Source organism: Pipistrellus kuhlii, unplaced genomic scaffold (assembly GCF_014108245.1).
Source record: "Pipistrellus kuhlii isolate mPipKuh1 unplaced genomic scaffold, mPipKuh1.p scaffold_m20_p_1, whole genome shotgun sequence".
NCBI lineage: Eukaryota > Metazoa > Chordata > Mammalia > Chiroptera > Vespertilionidae > Pipistrellus > Pipistrellus kuhlii.
Window position 1 is genome coordinate 5,416,967 of NW_023425404.1, and position 7,221 is coordinate 5,424,187.

Consider the following 7,221-nt stretch of genomic DNA (forward strand, 5'->3'; position numbering starts at 1 on the left):
ATGTTTGTTTCTATGTATTATACAAAAGAGCTACCTTCCTCAATCTTAAAGAGTGGCCTTGCAAAGGAGATCATACTATACACCATGCCTTAACTCTTGGCTGTATCTTGAACTTTTGTTATTATCCAGTCCACTGGATAATGATCTGGCCACTCAGTATATATATTAGAGGCAGGGTGCATGAATTTGTGCATCAGTGGGGTCTGCACAACCTGGAAAGGGGGAGGAGACATTTGTGATTGGCCGGCCTGACTGCTGTTCAAACTCCTGGTTAAGTGGACAATTTGCATATTATCCTTTTATTCTATAGGATATACACTGAGTGGCAAGATTATTATGCATTCAGATATCATAATAATCTGGCCATTCAGTGTAGTACTCCCATTAATGAGGCTATAACCAGACTTCAAGATGTCACAAAGGGAGGACTCATTTAGCAGGAGACCTAGGTCCTCAGGCAGCAGATTTTATAGTATGTAAATTTCAGTATAGTTCTGTGGCACTGCAGTTGTTAACCCTGCTAGCCTCTAGGTCATACCTACGGAGGTGGTATGACATTTGGCAAATTCAGGATTCCAGGCAAGTTTGTATCTGGGCATCCTCATTGTTGTTGAGCTGTAGTGAGGCTAGGTGGTTGCGCAAGGATGGTGTCTCCCTGCCTTTGTTCCCTGAAAGAACACCTCCCCTCCCACCTCCCCACCAGCCTTCAGGTATGTAGGAAAACTGAAACCAGTACCTGAGACTGAAGCTCCAGGCTAAGTATTTAAAAACAGTTTTTTCCCAGGAAGATTGGAGTTATATTTCAGTCTGCTGTTGGTGCATTGCCCTGGGAGTGGCGTCCTGACAAAAGCTGTCTTTCAGCTTGTTATAGATCCAGGGGGCTCAGTTGCATCAGCCCTTTTGCACTAGGGTGAGGCAATCAAGGAATGTCTCTTATATGGATGGTGTTCCCCAGCTGGCTTGTATAAGGCAGTTGTAGGGAGTAGGAAGGGAGGCTCAATCACCAGTTTCAGGGAGGCATCAAACAATTTATTTGCACTTCAGCAGTGCAGTGAGAGAGAGCCTTGCCTATGTGCACACATCAGACTTAGGCTGGGCATAGATGAATGCTATGACCACTCTATGCAAGCCACAGCCAGGGGTCAGGGGTGTGGTTTCACAGCTTTAGCTGAGCAGTGGGAGAATGCCCGACACCTCAGCCTCATCCAGAAAGCAGGGGAGTGTAGAAACCGACTATTCTCTCTGTTTCTTGGTTTGTTTTATTGATTTTAGAAAGGTAGGGAGAGATGGAAACATCAATGATGAGAGAGAATCATTGATAAACTTGCTCCTGCACACCCCACGCTGGAGACTGAGCCTGCAACTTCAGCATGTTCCCTGACCAGGAATCAAACCATGATCTTCCAATTCATACAGTTGCTCAGCTACTGAGCCACACCAGCAGGCCATACTCTCTGGATTTAATGAGGCAGTGGGATAGTGCCTTGACTGCTCACCACTGCATTACTTAGCAGAGCAGTGGGAGCGTGCTGTGTCTAAGCCCATGCCCCTGAAATAGCAGGTTAGGTGTAGAGTATAATAATGATGTCTGTCAGCTCCTTAATTTCTGGAGAGCATTACAAATATTCTCCACCTTTCCATCCCACACTTTAGGTTAGCAAATGAATATCCCTTCCATATAGTATATAGGGCTTTTTGAACTGCTGTCCCTTTTTTTGTTTTGTTGTTGTTGGGTCTGGGGTGAAGCCACACATGAACTCTGTAGGATGGGCTTCTCAGTTTCCTCTAGCAATGTGGATCCCTCACATGTCAACTCCACTGGTGTTCTCAGCCATATATTTTTGAGGCTCATCTTTCAGGGATTGGGGCAGATGTGAGAAACCAACTTCTCCTGTTCAGAAGAAGCACCTGCCTGGTGAGATACTTCCTTGTTGTGTGTTGCCACTACAAGGGTAGGGTCATTGCTGCTTCTTCCCATCTCTTTGTGGTTCTTTTATCTCTTCTTCTAGAGAGAGTTCATCTAGTTTTCAGATCCTTTTTAGAGGCAAATGCCAAGTATGTAGCTGTAAATTTGGTGTGTCTGTGGGAGGAGGTGAGTTTAAGACCTTCCTACACTTGCTTACATCTTCTTCCTTCAACTCTATTTCTGATTTTTAATAAAGGAAGAGGCTGAGGTGACTTCACAGTGACAGATTGTGATGGTGACCTTTCAACTATTCTCCCAGGAAATAAAAATTTTACCATCCAAAACTGGTATTTTTTTTTATATGCCAACAATAGCTGTAACTATGAAAATCTTTCACCCCACCTAGTTTTCAATTTTAAAATATCAAATATCAAAGGGAGTTGTTTTATCATCTCTAAGGTGCTGCTTAGAAAAAGAAGTGACAGCTTTTGAGTTATAAGACATACATCTGATGCAGACATGTCAGTCATCCAGCCCCTCCATTAAGAATAAAGATAAATACTCAAATTCTGGGATCATCAAGCAACCTCAAGAAATGTAAATTCAGACATCATTTCTATGGTTCTGCTAGTTTGCAATGGTCCTTTAAAAACCCACTTCATCCCAAACATTGGAAAATTAACATTGGAAAATTAACACATACTTGTGACATGCATTCCTATTCTCTACTATTCACCACAGAAGTGAAAGAGTTAACAATATCTTGTAAGATGTTGCTCTGAAATAATTTGCATTCCAAAAGAGAGCAGAAAGTTAAGGGGGGAAATTATATCCCTCTTGGCATGTTTTCAAGCTAAATTTGGGAGACCAGAAAAATCTGAATAAATTATAAAGCCTACACCAAACACCTTAGAAAGTGATTTAAACTGAACCCAATTTTTTAAATGCTCTCAAATGACTATTTGACACTTTGACTTTTGTGTGTTAACAACATTCAGCACTGCTCTTTTTAATTACTGAATTTCTCTGCATTAAAATTAGATCATAAATACTTTTTTTTTCCAAAAGGGAAATAGACTAAGAGAATGAGCCCACGTAGAAAACTGCAAGATGAATAATTTACTCACTGGAAGTATAACCATTTGAACTATTTTGACTCCAGGAAAACTCTCTCTCAGTCTCTCTCTCTCTCTCTCTCTCTCTCTCTCTCTCTCTCTCTCTCTCTCTGTCTCTCACACATAAAATATCATATATAATAAAGAGATGATAAGCAAATTGACTGTCACTCCAACACACAAGATGGCCGCCCCCATGTGGACACAAGATGGCCAGCATGGGAGGGCAGTTGTGGGCAATCAGGCCTGCAGAGGAGGGCAGTTAGGGGAAACCAGGCCTGCAGTGTGGGGCAGTTGGGGGACCAGGCCTGCAGGGGAGGGCAGTTAGGGGTGACCAGGACTGAAGGGGAGGGCAGTTAGGAGCAATCAGGTCAGCAGGGGAGCAGTTAGGCATCCATCAGACTGGCAAGGGAGTGGTTAAGGGTTGTTCAGGCTGGCAGGCAGAAGTGGTTAGGCACAATTAGGCAGGCAGGCAGTCAGGCAAGCAATTGGGAGCCAGCAGTGCTGGATTGTGAGAGGGATCCCAGATTAGAGAAGGTGCAGGCTGAGCTGTGGGACACCTCCCCATCCCATGCATGAATTTCATGCACTGGGCTCTAGTAACCCCCATGCTGAATTTCAAGCACTGGGTCTCTAATAATAATAATAATAATAATAATAATAATAATAATAATATATATGATTTTATATACATACATAAAATCTATTACTGAAGATGGAGACCTGAAAGGATTTATATACTTAACACTCCAGAAAGATAGATTAAACCCTTACTCTCAAATTCTTGAACATATTTTATATAAGCTACTCTAAGTGCCAAAGAAGAGAAAAAGAAGAAATATATAAAGAAGTATGAGGAGGCAGCGGGAGAAGAGGAGGAGGAGGAAGAGGAGGAGGTGAAATAATGCAGGCCCTACATAACAACAGACTCTGCAGTACTGATAGTGAACAAGATACATGAAGTTTGTGCTGTGGACCAGCAACTGTTTAAAATGTGCTCAAAATGACTTGTTTACTTGGTAAAACTTTCACTCAAAGGCAGTGCGCCTTAGGTATCCTGTGCCAACTTCCTGGCAACTTCCCTCCCCTTCCAGTGGATTTGAACACTGACTTTAAAGAGCAATGTCATATAGAAGATTTGCAGACCAGACTGTGAATCCTTGTCACCCCTTCTCCACTTCCCCTCTCCTTGCCTCCAAATTGCTCTACTGCTTTGTGTCTTAATTTTAAAGCAGGAGTTGTAGATATAGTATGTGAATTCCCATGTGGCAAAAAAGGACTCATCAGAGGTCAGCTGACCCTTGAACAACACAGGCTTTGATAGCATGGATCCACTTATATGCAAATAGTTTTTCAGCAAAGTACAGTTGGCCCTCTGTATCCCTGGTGTTCACAAACTTGGATCAAACCAGTATTTTTTTTTTAGAAATATATTTTTATTGATTTCAGAGAGGAAGGGAGAAGGAGAGAGAGATAGAATCATTGATCAGCTACATCCTGCATGCCCCCAACTGGGTATGTGCCTTGACAGGGAATATCAAACTGTCACCTTCTGATTCATAGGTGGATGCTCAACCACTGAGTCATGGTGGCTGGGCTCAGAAACAATATTTTTGATTAATGGTTGGGAATCTGTGAATGCAGAGGGCCAATTCTATGCATTATTCTATACCATTTCATGTGAGGGACTTGAATACCCATGGGATTTGGTGTCCATAGAGACCTGAACCAATTCTCCATAGATTCTAGTGAAGTGAAGTTTTGGGGGAGTCAAAAGTTATACTCAGGTTTTCTACTGTGTTGAGCTCTAATGCTCCTAACACTCACACTGTTCAAGCATCTAAAGAAGACAGTACTAATAGACTCTACCCAAATTTATTTTTTTATTTTTTTGACTCTACCTAAATTTATACCAGAGTAGATTTATTATAGAAATTAGATGATGCAGATCTGGAGGTTGAAAAGTCCCATGATTGACCATATGCAACCTGAAGACCCAGGAAAGTCAATAGTATAGTTCCAGTTTGAGTCTCTTGACAATTGGAGGTGTAACAGTATAAGTCCTATCCAAGTCAACAAGCCCAAGAAGCAAGAGTGCCAATGTCTGGAGAAAAGATAGAAATGTTCCAGCTCAAGCAGAGAGTGAATTTGTCTTTCTCCTCCTTTTTTTGTTATATTTAAGTCCTCAAGAGATTGGATGATGCCCACCCATATTGGGGAGGACCATCTACTTTACTCTGTTCACCAACTCAAATGCTGATCTCTTCTGGCAACACCCAGAAATAATATTTTATTAGCTATATGAGCATGCCTTTGCTCAGCAAGTTAACACATACAATTTACCATCATACCAGAATACTACTAAAAGACTGTGTTACTCTCCCATAGCCCTTTTTGTTTCCTCTCTGGCCTCCCTTTAAAAACCTTGGCCACCTTTTTCATAGCTGGAGTTGTATTCAGTTTATACAGGAGTTTCTTCCCTATTGCAATAATATGAATTAAATGTCTTGCAGCCTTCAATAATTATTGACTGTGTTTTCTCTTTGCTATTTCAATAGCAGATGTTGGCTACATAGAGAGCAATGCATTAGTAAAACTTGTAAAGGATGTGGGTGTTATTCATGTATGGTGTAAATGGCAAATGGGGAAGCATATCCATTTATAGAGACAGCCACAACTTAGGTTCTTCCTATTGTCATGTATGCATGTTGGCCCACTCTTCTCAAATTTTCTAATTTTTCAAACATAATCAGAGATAAGAATTTTTTGAAATCATTACCATATTTTAAAAAATTATAACTCAAATTACTAAACAATGAATTAATAAGTACTGTTATATACCCACATACGTACCAAGTTTTCTCATTTATTCTGGCAGGTTATGGATGAGAAGGTGTGTGTGCATATTTCAAAATCATCCTGTATTATAGAGAGCCAGAATTTTTTTAAAAGTGTTTTTAGTTATTGAATGTAAATTGCTAAGCTCAATGTTGCATCAACTTGAGACAATATATGTAGTCAGAATCACACGTATGAGATACCTGTTCTATAAACTAATGGAGGGACTCTATCTCTGGAGCTGTAAACTTCTTCTCAGTCCTAATAAATTCATTTGGAAAACAATCTGCGATACGGATAACTTGTCTGAATAAGCAGAGATCTTACGCTTGGCAGACACCATGCTGATTGCTGAGGCCACCTCAGTTATTGGGTACCTGCTACTGCTACATAGCTACACATTCTTAATTTGATTATATCGGATAAAACTAGCATGCTCTGTTTACTTTGTGTTAACATTGTGCATTGTGTTTTATCACCGAATAAAGGATAAAAATCACACTAAGGCATCTAATTAAAATTGTAACTAGAGCAGGATTTGTATTGAACATTATTATATCTTCTGCTGAGGGTTGCTTCTCCTTTCCTGTTGCCTCGCCTCTAAAAAACTAATTACTTTTTTTCTCCTTTCTCTTCTCTCCACTGGTTTCCTTTTTTATGTTCTTGTATGTCTTCCTCCTTTCATTTCCATTGCCTATTATTAGAGTTTAAAAATAATTATTATCATACTAATGTTTGTGAAAGAGGTTGCTTCCATTTTATACCAAGCATAGGACATCCAAGGAAGCTTTTTTTAAAAGAATCATAGAAAATTTGGGGAACAAGCAATACTTAATATTGGACATCATAATTGCTTGCACAGTATGCATCCCACATGCCACCCAGGTAGTTTGAATAAATATCCCCATCTCCAGATTGATAGGTAAGTCTTATTTTTTTTATTTATTTTTTTAGTCAATATATTGGTTCTAAAGCATTGGAATCAGAGTGAAAACCTGAAATTTAGTGGAATAAAAAAGGGGAAAAACTGTAAAGAAGGAAAAGATAAACCAGGGACCTGGTGGTGCCTATCTTTTGATCATAAGAAAAATCACTGGAGACAAACCAGACTTGTAGGGTAGAACAGAGCTAAAGAAATTGCAGAGAAATACTGCTATTGCCCTAAACCTCTGGAATAAACCCTTAGTGGGAGAGCTTGCCTATCCTTTGTAATTACATGGGACTATAAATAACTTTTACGTAAGCCAGTTGGAGGTGAGTTGGCTGTACTTTTCAGACAAAAACATTGAACTGATAGACTCTCAGGGCAAAGTCATTTACAATGTTCAAATGTCTCCTAGGCCTGCAAAGCTTGACTACGGA